The sequence below is a fragment of the Triturus cristatus genome, chromosome 4_1, assembly GCF_964204655.1.
Source record: "Triturus cristatus chromosome 4_1, aTriCri1.1, whole genome shotgun sequence".
NCBI lineage: Eukaryota > Metazoa > Chordata > Amphibia > Caudata > Salamandridae > Triturus > Triturus cristatus.
This window is the reverse complement of record NC_140585.1, coordinates 1,311,848,862-1,311,869,304: the sequence shown is the minus strand read 5'-3', so window position 1 is coordinate 1,311,869,304 and position 20,443 is coordinate 1,311,848,862.

Here is a 20,443-nt window from a genome sequence, read left to right as displayed (position 1 = left end):
ACTAGATGGCGTGCTAACATTAAAAAAGTGTCATTTACTATTCCAACTCCAGTCCACGTAACAGTAGGGAAGGTGTTGGGATAGTAAACTACACTATTTTTAATGTTAGTACGCCATCTAGTGCAAGTCGATGTAAAGACTTGCGTTGTAATGTCCTGCGTTGTCAATGCACTCGCGTTGTAACAGTTTCGTTGTAATGGTAGTGCGTTGTAAAAGTTGCGTTGTAAAGGTTGTTCCCCTCCTGGAACGTATAACAAATATGGTTGGATATTGCACGTAGTATTAATTAGTTGGTGTTTAACCACCATAGGTTTTTTCAACTCCAGGCTTAACCTGTTTCTTTCTAGATAAGTCATGCATGCTTTTTTAAACTCCTTCCGATTAATAAGATTCATACTGTCAGGTGAGATAAAATATTCTGGATGACCAATGACCTGCATAAAATTTTCAACGTATTTCAGCCATAACATTTTTGGGCATTGTCTAGTCTCAATGCGTCCCTTATTATTTCCCTATTAAGGCACGTGCTATCTGTAGTCCAAATTCTATGCCATAGCGTACCGGCTGGGCCTTAATTAGATAAGAGATGTATGCAACGCCTTGCTTAGAATGACAGTTAAAAACCGGTGAACTATTTGGGACGGCTAAAAGAAACCTTAAAAAAACATTTTCCATGCGTTAAATTGATGTGCAATCTTGAAATCCCCAAATGCCTGCCTTGATTCAATATCATCACTACAATATTTAGCATATCTCAGAATCTCATCGACTGTTTTACTTTGCCAACAAATCAAATGTTGCTGAATCATTTTACTAATTTCAGGTTTCAATCCAAAAACAGACCTATATACAAAATGTCAGACATCTTTGTCACCTATACTCTTAAAACCACTATACTGTTTAAACACCTGTAACAACCTCTCATCATAAGCATGTACTGATTCTTTTGGTTCCTGTGTTGTCCTGTCAATTTGAACCCAATCTGTTTCTTTTGGAGAAATCTTACTTTTCAAGAAAGTAATTACTTGATTATATTTTTTATCACTTCTTCTGAAGGTGCTCCTATTTTCACATCTCTAGGATATTCTTCTTTTGGCCAATCAACAGTAATTTTACACTCAGTCCATAAATCAGCTGGAACTAAAATTTATTTCAAACAAGCCATCTAAATCTTTCAACAAAACTTTTAAAACTTTTACAAACCTCTCTACCTGTTTCTACCACCCGACAGGTTTCTCTCTCAACCTAGGAAAATCATTTGTAAATGATAATATATCCTGTCTTGACCAAGGAAGGTGAACATATCCACCACCGGGAACTTCTCTCATCGGGCATACCATTTCAGCCTGTCCTGTTTCTCCTAATGGAAATAAAGATGCATTTTTACTTGTAAGCATTTCTTCCTTTTTTTGCCCATCTACCTTTCCACCATTCTAAATCACCTCATTTCTTCAAAGTATTCATTAATTCTTTTATTTGCAATCATTTGCCAGACGTATCCAAATCTTTATCAGTAAAATCCAGTCTATGCATTTTTTGTAAAACTCTAGATTTCTCTATGTGTACTCCATATTCCTGAGCAGATTCTGAAAAACCTCTCATGTAGATTCTTTGCTTTCCATGTAATATTTTTACACAAAAATAACAACTCTTCATCTCAGTACTTACTCAATCTCTCTGGATTTATTGTACCAATAATCATTTCTTCCATATCTACTCTCAGCCTACCTACATCTATGCTCGATTGAGACTTATTATTTTCCATTCCTCTTATCCAGTCATCTAACTCCTCTGATGAAGGACCCACTGAACTCCCTGGCATTGGAGTTGTTCCTCTGACATTTTGCACTATTTTTCTAGAATCCGTTTGCAAACTTCTCTTTTGTGTTTCCGTCACATTTTCCCTCACTGGAAGATCAATCAATGAAGTACTCATTTCAACTTGTTCTGATCCACTCTCATTCCAGGAATTATCAATGCATGTACTCTCGATATATTTTGACTCTCACCATACAATGAAACAATAGCACCAATTGTTACTGGTACCGATAATGCTTCTGCATTCAGACTCATCTGACTAATTCTCTGAGGTAACTCCTCTCTCGTCTTATTCAACATATCAATCTCACTCTCCCGGAACACTTGAGTACCTAATAAAACTTGTGAGGCCAACGGAACTTGTGTTGCCTGTGAAACTTGTGAAGTTTATGGAACTTGTGGAACCTGAGGAACTTGTATTACAATTAACGGTGTATTTGGAATTGGTTCCCCTGAACTTTCCTGATATTGTGGAGGTCTCTTTAATAATAGTTCATCCATTAACTCATCATCAATTTCATTCAGGTCTATTTCTGAAGACTCTAGATTATTCTTTTTCTCTTTATGTTTGCCTCCAGCCTGATCTTCAGCAACCATTACTGGATATAACCTATCTGCAATTACATTTCTCCTCCATCTTTTCATTTGATCAGCGTATCTAGCCTCAGAATACCTCGATATTATATTCCTGTATTTTATTCCTGTCTCTCTCCCGTTTATATGCCTCATGTTCCCATTCCTTAAGTGCTTCATACTGCAAAGGTCTAAGATTTGGTTTCAATAAATTAATTTGTCTCCTCAAGTTCTCCAAAATCCTTATGTTAAATGTACCATGCTCTGAAAAAGATAAAACTCCAACATCTTCCGTATATCTCATCCAGTTTCTAACCATGTACATGTATGATACCCACGTTCCAACATCATAGAAACCGGCGATATTGGCGGAGGTACAGGAAGTCCCTCTCTAGTAACTATTGACTTGTCCTTTTTAAAGAAATCCTTTATTCTTTTTAATATCTTCATTTTTCAACTCTTTTCCACTAAATATCTTAGCAAACAAAAGCAAAATCCTTCCGTAATTCTGCTTATTCTATTTGCTAGTGCTTGACCAATACTAGCGCGACTCACACCAACCAACCAAAAACGGCTCACTACGTATCCACTATTCTAATCAATACTAGCACAGCTCACAGCAACCAACCAATCACGGCTCACTACGTGCCCGCTGCCTAACCAATGCCAGCACAGCTTTTTGTGACATCAGTTTTACTCCTGCTAATGACCCTCCCTTAACAAAATAATACGGCAATGTATTTCTAGGTATTTATCAGCTCAATTTTGGTTAGAAACAACACAAAACAATACTACTTTGTCTGCTCCAGTAATAAAAAAGAGATAGTTTCATTTTCCAAAAGGATTCTTTAACTTCTAGTAAAATAATGACCAGAGCTACTCTGCTCTCAATTAAGTTAAAGGAGGACTTGGTACTCATCTGGGGATACTAGCCAAAGTTTCGGAAGAGAATTTTCCTTTCAGAAAGAGATCTTGTTACTCCTTTGGGGATGTAAGGTCAGAGTTTCGAAAGCAGACCTTTCACTATTTCATGCAATCTTCTTTCAATTGAATAAGTCCCTAAATAACATCAGCAGCCTTTCACAGTTCGATATTACAACAACAGACAAAGTAGTTCTGCAGTGTGATACCTTTCCACACTATTCCTCTGACACTTTGGCTAAAATAACATCATCACAGGATCTTAGGTAACTCTGCACCCGCACTTCCAGACAACATAAAACAAAGACACTAACTTTTCATATTAATAACCAATACATCAATAATTAGTGCCAAACTAATCAATACTCAACCATCCTCAGCTACCAAAACTGATTCAGCGATCAGGGATCGACAATTTTCCACAAACAAAGGCCCATTTACACTACCCAACTAATCCCTTCACGCTGGGTTCAGTGTGATGCAAGTTTATACCCAACTTACCAAATACACAATAGAACCTGCATTTATCCTTATAATATATATATATTTGTGGAGACAAACTTTGGGAAGTTGAATAGTTGATAGCAATAATATGTACTTATCTATACTACTAAATAATGACAGACTCAGTGTATAATTTATAATGTTCATCAAAATAATGTGAAATAAATTCTCATCAAGTACCATCATACAACGCAAAACATAGATTATCATGGAGAGAAAGTATTAGCAATGTATAGAATCAAATTTAGGTCAAATAAACAATGCATTGAAGGAGTGGAAAGGTGAAGATTTCAGAGACAAAATACATTTGCAAATGAATATGCAAATTCAAGATATTATCTATACTAACCTAAGAAAGAAAACAGGGAAATCTACCCTCTGGCCAAAGGGCAGTAGGGCCCCTAAAGAAGAGTTGACTGGCAAAGATTAACTCAGGAATCAGGAAAACAGGTAGGCGTCTATCTGGAAACAGGAAACCGACGACAGCGACGATTTCCTGCTAGCTAAACACCAGCCGACCAAACCACACCCGCCAGGGACTTTCAATTATACCCTAAAACATAAATGTCCCCACATTTGTTTCAATATGAGAACGAACTCTATCACTCATTGGCTAAGGATGGGGGTGTACTGTCACACTACTTTTAGCATGACCATTTTATTCAATGTTCTTTTGTCTTAAACTTTCAGCATTACGACAGATTCTTCCCAGGAAACAATTTTAAACACAATCATAGTACATATTTCCTGCGGCACATTTCATGTATCAAGTCTTTGTGCTTCCATTACCTACCTTCGCCATCTCGAGAAGGAAGTTGCTCGCTTCCACTGATTATCCCTTTTCTTTTCTGAAGCTTGGCAGCCACACAGTACACTATGAAGGTCACGCTCAGCCATTGCGTTCTCTCTTCTCTTTTTGAAACCTTTATTTGGTAATTTTTATTTTTCTACCAAATATTAACCCTAGACTGGCATGCAGGATAGTAGGACTATGCTTGCTTTTCTACAGAAAACAGACACAAATATTTATTATTTTCATGAAATGTAATTTCCTTGCACACCATCCCAGCAGTGCACTATCCTATGCACAACCCATGTTATTCCTAGCAAAATGTTATTAACGTGCCCAAAAGCAGCATTAGCCTTTTTATTTTTCTTTAGCCAAAAGCGTCTGCAGCCTAGTTCCATGCAATAGTACACACATGCGCAAAAGCATTTCCACTGTTTATGAATGTTACTGAGGGTTTCATCCGAGCAGGTTTTATTTTTTCAAAACCCTGCTCCATCAACACATTGCTTCAAAGTATATCATGCTAATGCAAAGGTCTCTTGTATTTATAGCATGTGAAAGTCAGCAATCACTCTAAATGCTGTGTGTACGTTTAGAAATCAATGTTGCACTAGTCGCCAACTGTTAATTTGGTTACTTATTGGCCTACTGCCCCTGCTACTTGATCATCACATGGTGGTGAAGGGGACCGCGAGAAGCATTGGTTTTACAGCTAATAGCCAACTTATCATGCATGAAGTCATGTCACACATCTGCTTGCAGAGACATGCCAGTGTATGTCTGGATTAAAAGCATTGAGGGTACAGGGAATCTGCGATTTCCACCGTGAATACGCATGAAGCAAGAATGTGTAGGCATTTGTAAAGTAAACAAATCTATTGACACACACAGGCTTTTAAATAATACCCTTCATTTTAATCCTACTCAACAGAATAATAGTTAATGTGAGGCATTGTTATTTTTTTTGTAAAAAACAATGAGGCCTTAAACCCTTGTATGCTCATGACGAGCTGGGCTCGTCATGGCACACAGTCGCCGTGTACTCATGACGAGCCCAGCTCGTCATGACACCCACCCACGGGGGAAGCACTGGCGTTCCCCCCGTGGGTGGTCGCTTGCCGTTTTTTTTCCAGGGAAGGCAGGGGAAGACCTTCCCCTGCCTCCCCCCGCCCCCCTTCCGCTTCATCAATGATGTCAGCGCACGAGGAGCGCTGACATCATTGGAGGTTTCCCTTTGTTTACCGACGCACAGGAAGCCATTTGCTTCCTGCGCGTCGATGAACAAAGAGGTAAATTTTGGGGCTGGGGAGGGGGGATTTAAACGAAAGAGGCATCGGGGAAAGAAAAAGGTTTTCCTTTCCCTCGATGCCTCTTTTGTGCATTCCTGCTGCACGATCGTGCGATCGTGCAGCAGGAATGCCCACTAGCGCCAGGGATTTTCTTTCTTTTTTTATTTGGCCAGTGTTTGTTGCTTGGGGGAGCGGCCCCTTGGGCAAGGGTTGCTCCCCCTGTTGGGGACATATGTAATGGCTTTGGTTGCCCCCCTGGGAGGGAGCAGAATTATATTTTTGGCAAAAAAATCAGCCCACTGGGCCAATGTGCTGGAAAGTGGCCCCTTGGGCAAGGGTCACTCCCTTTGGGGGCCATTTTAGGAAGCCCACTATGTTAGTTTTTGTTTTGGGGAGTGACCGCTTAGGCAAGGGTCGCTCCCCTTTTGGGGGCCTACATTTCTGCTTTGTTTGCCCCCCTGGGGGGGGGCAGATTTAATGTTTAAAACATGTATTCGGCCCACTGGGTCAATTGAATAAATGTAGTGGGGAGTGGCCCCTTGAGCTAGGGTCACTCCCCTTTTTGGGGCATACATTTTGGCTTTGTCTGCCCCGGTGGGCAGTTTTAATTTTATTTTAAAAAATTGTCCCACTGGACCAATGTAATAAATGTACTGGGGAGTGGCCCCTTGGGCAAGGGTCACTCCCCTTTGGGGGCCATTTTAGTATGCCCATGATGTTAGGTTTTGTTTGGGAGAGCGGCCCCTTAGACAAGGGTCGCTCCCCTTATGGGGGCTATGTTTTAGGCTTTGTCTGCCCCCCTGGGGGGGCAGATTTTCTGTATAAAAAAAAATGCCCACTGGACCACCAGGGATTGTTTAGTGAGTAGTGGCATATTGGGCAAGGGTCACTCCCCTTTGGGGGCCATTTTAGGAAGCTCACTATGTTAGTTTTTGTTTTGGTGAGCGACCCCTTAGGCAAGGGTCGCTCCCCTTTTGGGGGCTACATTTTATCTTTGTTTGCCCCCCGGGGGGGGCAGATTGAATGTTTAAAAAATGTATTCGGCCCACTGGGCCAATTGAATAAATGTAGTGGGGAGTGGCCCCTTGAGAGAGGGTCACTCCCCTTTTTGGGGCATACATTTTGGCTTTGTCTGCCCAGGGGGCACAGTTTTCATTTTATGCAAAAAAATTGTCCCACTGGGCCAATGTAATAAATGTACTGGGGAGTGGCCCCTTGGGCAAGGGTCACTCCCCTTTGGGGGCCATTTTAATATGCCCATGATGTTAGGTTTTGTTTGGGGGAGCGGCCCCTTAGGCAAGGGTCGCTCCCCTTATGGGGCCTATGTTTTAGGCTTTGTCTGCCCCCCTGGGGGGGGCAGATTTTCTTTAAAAAAAAAACAGTGGACCACCAGGGATTGTTTAGTGGGGAGTGGCCCCTTGGGCAAGGGTCACTCCCCTTTGGGGGCTTATGATTTTGGCTGTCTGCCCCCATGGGGGGGGCAGATTTCACCATTTTTAGGTTGAGCATTTGAGACCTCTTGTATATTCTTTAGTATTTACTTATATGTTTTTATGGTTTGTGTGCTTTGGAGATCAGCCCTAGGACTTGTCTGCTTCCGCTTAGGGACTTTTTTTTCTGATCAACTGACTCTATTTAACTTTTTTGATAGAAAACGACCAGCAGAGGTCAGTAAAATACCAGAATCACTTCAGCATTCTCTAGTTTTCAGTCCATAGAAATTGACTTCCACGAGCACCCATAGACAATAATATTTTTTTTAAATCTTGTATTGTCAGTGATATGACCACCGGATCGCCCAGATTTTATATTAAAAACAGAGCATTGGACTATACCATTTCCTGCTGAAAGGCAATATTTCTCCCCGTGTGTTCCAATACTTGGCTCGTCACGCAGTTTGGTGCTTACTTTCCCTCCATGTCAAAGAACAGCAGATGTTTCAGGGTGCAGGCTTATGTGCTGCATAGCTAAGTACATATAAGGTCCCAAAGGCAAGACCGATTGTATTGCAAATGCTTGTTTAATGTAGGGCCCACTAGGCCACCAGGGAGTTATTTGTGGAGAGTGACCCCTTGGGCAAGGGTCACGCTCCTTTGGGGTCAATCTTTGTGGCTGTGTCTGCCCCGCAGGGGGCCAGATGGCCATGTTTTTTTAAAATTGAGCCCACTAGACCACCAGGGATTTTTTTGTGGGGCGTGGCCCCTTGGGCAAGGGTTGCTCCCATTTGGTGAGTATTAATTTGGCCGTTTCTGCCACCCTGAGGGGCAGATTGGCTGATTTGTTTTTTTGTACGGCCACTAGGCCACCAGGGTTTTTTTATGTTGTTGAGCGGAAAGGTGCAGAAAGAAGGCACGAGGGGAGCAAAAAGAAGGAAGAGACGTACAGAAAGAAGCAACAGAGGTGCTGAAAGAGGCACGAAGGGTGCAGAATGAGGCAAGAGAAGTGCAAAAAGAAGCAACAGAGGTACAGAAAGAGGCAATATTGGTGCAGAAAGGGGGAAGAGAGGTGTAGAAAGAAGCAAAAGAGGTGGACAAATATTTAAGAGGGGTGCAGAAAGAGGCAGGAAGGGTGCAGAAAGAAGCAACAGAGGTGCCAAAAGAGGCAAGAGAGATGCAGAAAGAAGCAAGTGAAGTTCAGAGGCAACAGAGGTGCTCAAAGAGGTACGAAGGGTGCAGAAAGAGGCAAGAGATGTGCAGAAAGAAGCAACAGAGGTACAGAAAGAGGCAAGAGTGGTGCAGAAGGAGGGATGAGAGGTGTAGAAAGAGGCAACAGAGTTGCACAAATAGGGAAGAGGGGTGCAGAAAGAGGCAGGAGGGATACAGAAAGTATTAACAGAGGTGTCGAAGGAGGAAACAGAGGTGCAGAAAGAAGCAAAATGAAAAAGCTCCAAAGCTCTCCGACTTGTCACTGATGCGGTCAGCGCTCTACAAAACTTAGAGTAAGCAATCATAAATGAGAGCAACTTTCGTGTACAGAACAAATAGATTAACTTCATGCTTCTCAACTTCATACATCTCATGCTCAGTCCATTCAACAACATTCATTGCAGTTGGATGCCTGAACCTCATACAACACATATACAGTCACATCAACCATTCTAGTCCATCCAAGGAAAGGCAAAAGGCTCTCCTCCCAGCATGCTTTACTTTCAGTGCACATAACATGTATCAATAATATGGGTGAGAATGTCTAACACCAAGACTGGGCTTTAAAAAGATACAACCAGTTTGTGAGACACTACTTCAAGGGTACGTTATTCGAAGAAAATGAGTGCTACTTTAGACCAAGAGGTGAGGCTCGCCCTAATAAGTGAGACGATGCTTCAAAATAGCAAACTCGCTCTGCGAAAGCAGTGTGCACCAAGTAGTGAAACTAGGATCCAAACAGTGATACTGTGAGCCATGGTGCAAAACACACACCTGATACGTGATTGCACCATGTGATGGGACTTGCAGCAAACAAGGGAAGCTAAGTTTCAAAAAGAGAGACCTGCAAACAGTTATTAAGGCTGTTCTTCAAGAAGTGAGATTTACAGTGAATGTGATTGTGACCCAAAAAACATAACAAAAATTATTATATAGATATATTGTGGGAAGTGCGTTTCGGGATGCCTCCATTGAGGATTTGGTGATATTCTTCAGCCCTTTAAAACCGATTCAATCAATAAGGATAAGAGGATTCCTGGTGCAAAGTAACCTTCAGAAGAGATTATTATTAGTCACAAACTTGATTATTTAGCTCCACCTAATATAAAAAGTAATCTCTGCAATATACAAAAACAAAGTGAGAGGTCGTGAGGAGAAATTTCAGTAAAACTGCAAGCAAAGGGGTTAATTTACAGTATTTTCTTAAAATGCTCAATGCACGTGATAGAGGTCCAATATATTTAACAGGGAAAGCTGTTTTCATTATCCAAAGAAAGCACGGAGCTTAGATGAGAATGACAAAATTAAGGTATTATTTGAAGGGAAGGAAATTTGCGTTAATGTAGAATTATATGTCCTGGCTTACCACAAGATATAGGAACTTTGGACCGCAGTCATTTCAACGAAAGAAGTGAAAGTATGCTTTAAACGCCTCTAACTGATACGCCAGATTTGTATAAACCAAGGGTGGTCCCACATGATTCAAAGTCTTCAGAACTTTGAGGATGCCTCCTGCGTTAAGATGTTGTGTTATGTAAAAACGAATGCAGGCACATTTGTGGGGGCTGCTCAATAATACATCGCAAATGTAGACACAGACGGTGGAGTGCTGCAGTTTATGAAACAGTGCACTACTCTATGAAACAAAGGAGGAGCATGAGTTGAGGTACTGCACAACACAAAGAAGCATGCAGATACAAGTGCTGCTAAAGGAGGAGTTTCAGGGTGCAGGAAACAGTTACTCAGGCTTGCACCAGAGGTCGGTCTGAACCCTATGGGACCTTTTTCTGCCATGGCAAAGGGTGGGGCATGGACATAGTCGGGAAGCAGCGGTGCTCATGGGGCAGCGGGAAAGAGGACTTGAGGGGGCTGGCAGGAGGGGACGTGGGCATAAGTTATGCAGTCTTCATGCCCTCAGTCTTCATCCTTCTGATGCCAGCTTGATTGGTTGCACATGGGCAGGGGGTGAGCGCTGTCTGGGGAGGGGTGTTATTGCAGTAAAAAAGGTGGGGAGGTCCGGGGGTTGTTGGCGCAGGTGGTGCAGCGCAGACAGTCACCTTCAAAGGTGACAGGGCATGGAGTGTAGTGTGGGGAGCTGGGACAGCTGGGACAGCTGGGCAGAGAGTTTAGGCAGTTCCACAGAGTGGATGGGGCTGCACCCGACACTTGGCCCAGGTGCCACTTGGCAGACAATGCAGCGGTGCCCATGGAGGACAGCATACCCTCCCTCAGTCCCCACCCCACCACCCGCTAAGGTCAGCCGGCAGCAGGAGTGGAACAGCATGCGGGGGTGATGGGGAGGGGGTTGCACAGGGTAGGCACAGTCAGATGAATTAAAATGTGTAGGGTGGACGTGGTCAACGCAGGTCAGATTTGGGCAAAAGCTGGTAAAGGGCAGGGCGGCAATTTGGTCAACATTCAGAGAGGATGGGTGTTTGCTGGGCTCGGCCTACTAACATGGGGGCTTTCTGTGAAGAGTTAGGAGGGCTACAGAGGGTTCAATGAGCTCGGTCAGCGGGTGTAATGTGAGAGTCTGGGTGCTAATTTGGATGGGTGACTATTGTGGGGAAGGTCAGATGGCACGGGAGGAGGTGCAGGAGGGATGGGGACATGGGTAGGAAGGTAGATTGTTACCCGGACTACGGGAGGCTCACTTTGGAGGGTGCGGATGGGGATCAGGAGCATGTTGCTGTGGAAGTGGGTATTGGTGGGCAGTGTCGGGAGGCACATCGGTTTAGGTGTTGATCACCATCCGTTGGTCTTGGGGCAAAGAGTTTTGGGTCCTCGGAATAGGACAGAAAGGGATTTTGTCCAGGTGTGAAGTAACAGGAACCCTAAAGCGAACGCATACACACGGATTATGGTTGAAGGGAGAAAAAAGCACACCAGGGGGAGCGGCGGGGGTGGGGGGCAGGGGGGACTAACTTAGGCAGCTAGGGAAGAGGCAGCGATGGGTCCAGTTACAGTGTTTAAAGGCAAATCTGGTCTGTACGGGGAGGTTGGGGGGCTGCTCCACCAGGCATTGCAGGGAGCTCCACCCGATTGATGGGGTTGGCGCCATGCTGACAATAGCCAGAGTCCTGTAATAAAAACATTATACACAGGTGCCAAGGTTTCAGAGTGCGTATGTGTGACATTTTAATAATTTCACTTTAATTATCAGTGAAATTCAACAACTATCAGTGACACTTTCTCGCAAACAAAAATCAAGCAGTGAAGACAAGGGAAACATTAAGTTCATAAATTACACAAAGTTAAGGAACAAAACTCTAACGCGATGTTACAACGGCTTCAAAGCACCAGAAACCGAAGCCGCCAAAAGCTTTCTCTTACAGCCACTCCATCACTTACCTTGACATGCTGCAGCTAACGCAACACGTTGCCCTTCCACCATCCTCGCTTGGTCCCGCCGCTCTCCCAGCATTTCTTGTCTTTTTCACATTTCAAGCCGGGAGCCAATTTCACTGCATCTCACAGCTTCTTGAGCATCGGCCCGATGCACCCGCCACTCACACTTTCTCATTGGACAGCCTCCCTCACTTGGCTTCCTCAGATTGGTCTCTTTCAAATGATCCTGCAGTACCAGAAGAGTGATCGGGGTTGGAGAAGGCACGTGAGTACATTTGCAAGGAAACAGCTGAGAACCCAAACCAAGAGTGTAAGTGTCCCCTCTTCTCCAAAGCATTGCATGGGCAATATAACCCATTTGCAGATTGATAATGTCTGGGCTGGGTCGAGGGTGTGAGGATTGGGCCTCTATGGACTTCATCGACTTGAGCAGGCACGCGTATCAGATGGAAAACACTAGGAGCTTGAGTGGTGCTTAGCAAACAAAGGGCTGAGACGAGTGCAAATGAGACAGGGCACTGAGCCGTGAATGGGCTTCCAGGGAGAATCGACCAGCGCGATATCCTAAAAACATCAGCAGGCCGCCATTAAAGAGGGGGGCGGAAGCCCGTTGAGGCCTCCGCAAATTAATTACACATTGCCCCCGGGACCTGGCCCACCCGGTGACTTATATAAAATGAAGTGACCCCAGCGCAAATTCGGCCAATTTCTTTTTTTTTATGCTTGTGGGACCCCCTGAGCAGGCCTAGGGGGTCAGGGTGTTTCTACCCTGCCGTCTTGTATTGTTTTCCAACCTCTTTTTCACTGTTTTCTTGTGACTCGGTTCTACCGAGTCACAAGATGGCTGCCAACACTTCCTGGTTTGGAATGTTGGCAGCCAATCATAGTGAAGCTCGTGCCTGGGAGGGTTCGCGAACCCTCCTCGGTGCTCAGATATTGATATTTTTTCTTTTTTTAATTTCTCAGGAACTACTGAACGGACTTACACCATTTACAAAAAGGGCTCTTTCTGAACCAAGAACTACCTTTTTGCCAAATTTGGTGTAATTCCGTTCAGCAGTTCGGGCTGAAGCTTTGTCTAAAGTTTCCTACGGAAATATTCATGGGGAAAACGCGTTGTGGGACCCCCTTTTATTCTTGGGCCCGCTTGACGAATCACCACGAAACTTCCAAGACAGGAGCTGATGGGAGCGCCCCACTCGTTTTGAAAATTTCATTTGTCAAACGACGCTAAAGTTATTGGAAAAACAAAAAACGCTTTTTGAATAGAAACGAGGTCCTAACTATGACTACCTACTGGTGACCGCCATATATATATGTGTAGGAGAGTTGGATCTGCACCTTATGTTGCCCCCACTTTTTTTTGATGTTTACACTGGTTTCTGGCTATAGTCTGGCTGAGACCCTGCTAATCAGGGACCCAGTCCCTTTGTTCTCTCTAAACAACTTGGAGTGCATATTAGATGCACTAGTGATTGGATACTGTGGTACCCTATGAGCCCTTAGTACATGGTACATTAGGTACCAAGGACATAGGTACTTCACAGGCCTACCAGGGGCTGAAGCATATATTATGCCACCCCTGGGAAGCAGACTAAATCTGACACCACAGGCCTGCTACTGCAGCCTGCGTGAAGTAGTGTTAGCACTCCTCACTGAGATATAGGTTCACTATATCTCTCCCTGCACACATTTTTAAACCTATCAGTCACCCCTAAGGCAGGCCCTATCAATCCTGAGGGCAGGGTGCCTGGTTTCCATGTGAGGGGGTGCCTCTGCCTGAGCAGGGCCCCTCTGCAGCTCTCAGAGTCTATTCTCTGGGGCTGTTTGTGGATGCGGTTAAACCATATACTCTTAAGTGCATTATAACCTCGCGGTAAATGCTAACTCTGGGATGGCTGCATCAAAACATATCTTGTTTGGTGTCAAACGTTTTGGAATCATACCCCCACACCAGTAACTGGTGTGGGGTTATGATCCCACCCTTCTAGAGGGATAGACATGTACCCACTGTGGAAACACAGTAGAATCCTGAAGAGCCCTGGCATCACAAATTGGGCTGCCCTCCTGCTGATGACCGAAACTCGCACTGGAGGAGGCCCAACAATAGGCATCCTGTTACAGGGAGGTGTGGTCACCTCCCAGACAGGGTTTAGTGTATTGGGGCTGGGTGGGTGCACTCCTAGAGTGCTTTGAAGTCCTGCACAGGCGGAGCAGTAGGCTCCTCTGTGCATATGTCAGCTCAAACCAGTTCAGGGGCTACCTGCCCCTGCTCTGGCGTGAAACTGGACAAAGGGAAGTGGGTGTAGCCACCCACTCCCCTAACCCTCCCATAGGTGGGGTCATAGAGCTAGTCCCTCCCTTCCTTCTAGTATAAGTTAGGGAACCCTTGCCATTGCAAACTAGATATCCCTGGACGACGCTCTGAAGATGAATCCTGGATCTTCGATGTTCCACTACCTCTGGAAGACTGAAGAATCTCCCTTGGAGTCAAGGAGTGACTCCCCTGCTTGGCAGGCACCCAATCTTGCAATCAACAGTCGCAAACTTTCGCGCCCCCGCCGGAGTTCAAAGTCCCTGCATCCCAGGGAGAGGATTTCCTGACTTCTCCAAGGCCATTGTGAGTCCCCAGCAACGCTAAGGCAAGTGGACCCCACGAGTGATGAGGAACCGCAATCCCTGAGTACTGTGCACTATTTTCTATTGCAACACCTTCACGACGTTCTATGAACTTGTGCATTGGACCACGTGTGGTCCAAGCCTCCAGCAGAATGTCCACAGAAGATCAGAGGCCTACCCCGTCTCGAGTGACCGTGGGCCCCTGTTGAGTGAATCCTCCCGAGGCGTCTTTGCGATCCCTTGCTGGTTGGCTTTTGGGTCCACAGAAGACTTTTCTACAAAACCAAAGGGCTCCCCTGGTTGCTCCAGGCCTGCCCTGGCTTACCCTTGCTGGGTGAGTCCCTCAGACCTTGCTGGTCTGCACCGCTGACTTTTTACACTTTCCATGAGACTTGCTGTTACCAAGGCTTGTTGGCTCCAATCTGGTTGCCAGCACCGCAGTAAGCTGCATATTTTGTGGGACACGCCGAATCCAGCTCCTGGTTGTCGTTGACACCTTCTTGACCTCGTGGCTGACGAATCAAGACACCTGTGAATCACCTGAAATCACCTGATGACTGTGGGCATCCATTTTCCTTGCCCCGAGTCACTGCCAAGTGACTTTGAACACTGTCCCCTCTGCTCTCAGGTCTTCCTTCTTCTGAATCCAGCCTTGGATTCCACCGGACACTTCTCCTGTCTTCACAAGCAGCAAGTCTTCATTGGCTCCCATTGAAAACGATGCCGCGACCCGACACCAAAAGACACCTATGCACCCGGCTTCACTGGGTGAGGTAGCTCCAGCAATACGGTTCTCCTGTGGGTGTTGGCTCTAGAAATTCTTAGTAATTCAAAAAAGGAGCTCCAGAGGGAAAACGTGCCAGAACACCCTCCACTCAATAATTATTTTAACAACAAAGAACTGGCAACCATAGGCACCCTTCACTTCATTCAGGATTGGGAAGAGGAAAGATAATTTTATCAAAAAACCTCCATCACCTATGTAATATCTTGGTGTGACCCAATCCAACGTGCCACATATTCTAAAAATTCAAGAAGACAGAAAGAATCAAAGAGTGAACAGTCAGTACTTCAAAAATAATTTGCTTATTTTACTTTACACACACCACCCACTTTCAATGTAAATGTGTAAAAAATGTGTAAAGGAAGAGAAAGTATCTCACGTGCGCACCACCAGAGGAGCTACTGGCAAGTTCTCAACAGCTTGCCCACGTTTGTTTCATCATTGATAACTTTTTCGCAACAAAGTGATGTGTCCAGTGAGGAAAAATTTTTTTTTTAAAACAAAGAAAAGTTTGTGTCCCCCGTGAAAAACAAAGACCCGAGAGGTCTCAAACTCAAAAGATAAAAAAGGAGTAGACTCACAGATACTATCCTCCTTTATTCCAATTAAAGAGTCTACCCCGCAATTAAAAACACAGCATGTTGTATACCAGTTTAATGACGGCCAGCATGTTTCATTGCCAATTTATTTGTGGCAAATTCATCAGGGCTAACGAGGTCAACAATTTAGTTCAAACAAGGGATGTTCACACACAAGCTCTCTTCAGTGTAATTAGAAGAAATCATCGTAAATCCTATGGTTTCATCATATAGTGTTTATCTAGTGGGAGCTATGGGCCCACATACCAGCTCCCAACAAGTCGAAAGGACGTGTACAATATACAGGTTCTCATCCCTTACAAAAAGCACTGTCGTTGCTAATGCTTGCGTCTGTGGAAAAAACCATAAAATATAGTCAGCCGCCAAACACATCATTAGCAGGCTTCCTAATCCTAATCAATCTCGCTCTACAACGTGGACTCACACATAAACCCCTCTTTGATGTCCTGAATGTTGCCCACACAATGTAGTGTCACAGGGGACCTCCAAATTCCCCCCACAACAATGTTGCAAAATACAAAAACGGAACGTTACAAAACAATTCCGTCCACACGAAACTGCCCCTTCATTGACAGTCATTCCTATTGTGCTCATATCATGCACCTGAGCATCACTAACACACCTTAGTGTATTACGCATAGATATCGAACGGGACAGTTCAGCCCCCACGACAGCATACATAACTCTTTCGCTGTCGCCATAAAATTGACCCGTTACAGATATTCACTCGACGCTCAATTATACAGACACGAACTCACTTAATGCATAGTTTGTCTAGTGATTCTCCTCGTGGTCACGACATTCTCACCAAATAAACGCTTACCGCACTCCTTCAAACACGGGCGGTAACTCAACCCAGCATCGATTTGCCCATCGCCGCGCACCTATTTCAAACAACGGCACTCTTGTCTCGCGAGATTACGTGGCCGCAGAGGACATAATCAACCTCTGCAACAAAAGCGGGGGCCATCTTAACATGGTACGCGAGTTCACCACAACCTTCATGCAACACAGCTATTTTTGACTGCAGTGCAGTTTTGCCAAAACCAGTTCTAACCATGCTCATACTATTATGCCAAACAAAACGATCCTGAATATGTTGTGATCATGTCAGCACAGTTATGTTATTAAAAACTGTTTTTTTTATTTTATACTCAATCAATGAATTTTCTATTCTGTTTCTCTTTAGTGAGCCCCCACATGTATAAAAGCACTACGAGATGGGCAACAATATACATAAAGACGCTTCAAACTAGGCCGAGGCAAATCTATGCCTCCTCTTCTCAAAGGGGGTAATGCTAGAGCCCTCCTTCAATTGTATCCACATTTGGAGAACTCATCCCTACTCAGTGCAGAAACATAAGTGCACAGCCTCAGGGACCCCCCACTACTGCCAATACTAAGGGAACCCCGTCTAACACTATGTGTCCAAAGGGACCAAGCCAAGGATCTCATCATGGGCAAATCATATCAGGCACATTGGAGTCATATCAATAGCCAGTCACCTACTGACCCTGTTCCACTCAATCTGATCATTAAGGCCAAGTGTGTCCGCCTTTTCTGAATAGATCCAACATGCTTCCTTCACAGCAAGTCTTTTCTCCATACCACCTGCATCACCCACTACCTTCTCCACAACCACCCACTTTAATGATTTAAAATTATGTGGATGATCTCTGTAGTGTTGTACCAAACGTGTTGTGAGCTTGCCAGCCCTGATTGTGCTAAGGTGTTCTTGTATTCGCACTTTCACCTTCCTAGATGTCAAACCGATGTAGTGTAACCCACAGGGGCAAGTCAATCTGTAAATCACGCTGGATGTATTACAGTTGCTGAACTGATGGAGAAACCATGTTCTCCCACTCTGCAGCCTGATTTCAGTTGTCTTCTCTGTTAATTCACAGACCGAGCACCCGCCACACGGGTAATGACCCGGGGGGATAGTTGTATTCATATTGCTATGTGCTGGTCTAGTATGGACTAATCTGTCCTTCAAATTCTGGGTACGTTTGAACGCGAATCACGGTTGCGGCATTTGAAAGTCACTCGTGGACAACAGTGGCCAATGCTTCCTTATTATTTGCCTGATCTTGGTAGACAAAGGATCAAAAGTGAGAACCACTGGCAAGCACTCCCTAGATTCCTTATTATTTCTTTCAAGGAGTGCTTCTCTGGGGGTGTTATGAGCCCTCTTACGTGCTCTAGTAACAATTTTCTTGGGATAAGCTCGCTGAACCAATCTCTCACTCAGGACCTCAGATTGTCGCAAATACTCAGATGTTGAAGAGCAATTCCTACGGTACCTCAAAAATTGGCCCACCGGGAGATTATCCCTCAACGCCCTGGGGTGGAATGATTGAGAATGCAGCAAAGAATTCTTATCAGTTGGCTTTTGATGCACTGTGGTGCTAAGTTTGTTATTCATCACACCAATATCAAGATCAAGATAAGTAGCACTATCACTACTTATCTACTACTACTACTACTACTACTACTACTACTACTACAACTTCAAACAAGCATCCCTAGTATTCAACCAGTCTAGAAATTCACAAAGCAACTGATGTGGACCAGACCAGATACACAAAACGTCATCGATGTATCTCTTCCAGAGGCAAATATGCCTCTGGAAGGGATTCGAGAGCTAGTACAGATGGTGTTCCTCAAACTTGCCTCCATAAATGCAGGCCAGACTCGGCGCAAAGGTTGCGCCCATAGACGTACCCGAGATTTGCAAAAACAGATCGTCTTTATAACAAAAATAGTTCCGGGTCAAAGCTAACTCAACACATTGCATCACAAAAGACTGTGGAGTATCATAAAACCATTCTTGAGCCCAAAGAGCGCGAGCTGCTGCCACCAGCGTCGCGTCCTGGGATATGCTAGTATACAATGACTCAATATCAATGGTCACAAGAAACTGCTGGGAAGAGTCAAAATCCATATCATTAATGATATTCAAAATATCTGTGGTATCATGGACATACGACAATTGACTGATTACTGATTCTCTCAAGAAAAAATCGGCAAACTGTGAAAGAGGTTCAAGTACTGATGAAATGCCCGAAACTATCGGGCGCCCTGGCGGAGGCCGCTGGGCCTTATGAATTTTAGGCAAAATGTAAAACGCCGGTGTTCTCGGTTTAACATTGATGAGAAAATCTGCCTCTTTGGCAGTAATCCACTTATTCTCTCGTGCCTGTGCAACAATAGTTGTAATTATATTCAGCAATTCTGCAGTGGGGTCCCTCGCGAGTGGTTGATATTTTTCTTTTCGCGTAGCAACCTTAAGACTTTAGCCTCATAATCACAGGTATTCATAAGCACCACAGCCCCGCCCTTATCGGCAGATTTAATGGTTAAAGCTGCATTATCTTGTAGAGACTTCACTGCATTCCAATCCGTTTTACTCATGTTATTAAAGGTGTTTTGATGATAAGACTCCTCCAACAACTTAATCTCACTCAATACCTTATGTTCAAAGACCACAACCTCTGGGCCCACAGAGGATAATGGAGGACAAAATTGGGAAGGGCGATGTAAATTGGTAGAAAAAACAGAGGAAGAGCTGATTCCTTATTAGCAAAAAAAATGTATATTTTGATCTTTCTCATGACTTCATAGAACTCAGTCCTACATTTAAATGAATCATGACATGTGGTGGGGACATATCCTAACCCCCTATTAAGAACCCTCAGCTCACTACTTGTCAATAGATGGTCAGACAGGTTTACAACAATGTTGTTCATATCGGCGTCCTGCCTCGACTGCGAGTTTGACGTGGTGAAAACATTTGCCAATTCTGTGTCTGATTCTGTCTGGCTCTGCCTCTGACCCTGTGTCCTCACCTTCTGTTGCCCTGCTGGGCCTGGCCTAAAAAAGAACGTAACAGTGAACGCAGCTCTTGATTGGACTGTGGTTGGAGACTGAACCTAACCTTCCCTGGAACTGTAGGGTGGGGACCTTCCTCCTCCTCACTGGAAGTGTTATCGAAAGTCCAGTTCTGTGGACTTCTTACCCTGTAAGTGACTTGCTTGTAGACTCTCCCGAAGTATCATTAAACTCTAAATTTCCAATTGCGACTTACTCCATTGAAGTCAATTGGGATCCACGGCTGTGTTCTCACACTGCATGCGTCTCCCGTGGGTCCTTTACTTACCTGCCTGGGGTGGATTAGTGAGGCCCCAGCACTTCTGAAGGCCCTAGGCCTCGTCCCCTTGCAAGTCGTTATCTCTAAGTCTCTTTTTTAGTATATGGTCTGGTACGCCCCTAGGGCCCAGCCATATTTGTGTTTAACTTGTTGTGAAATGTTGATTTGTGCATAAAGAGATTAGTAGAGTGTGTCTAGTAATAAATACATATATATTTGATATATATACCTGTGTGGTGTCCTTTCATTTAGTAATTCAAGAGATTATAAGGTAAAACAAGCTGCTTTACATTCCTCTAAAGACTTAGCCTCAAGGCTGCTCTCCACAGCTACCACTAGGATAGCTTTCTTTAAAATGTTGTCTTAAACCTACTACCATAAGAGTCAAATTGTACTGGTGCAA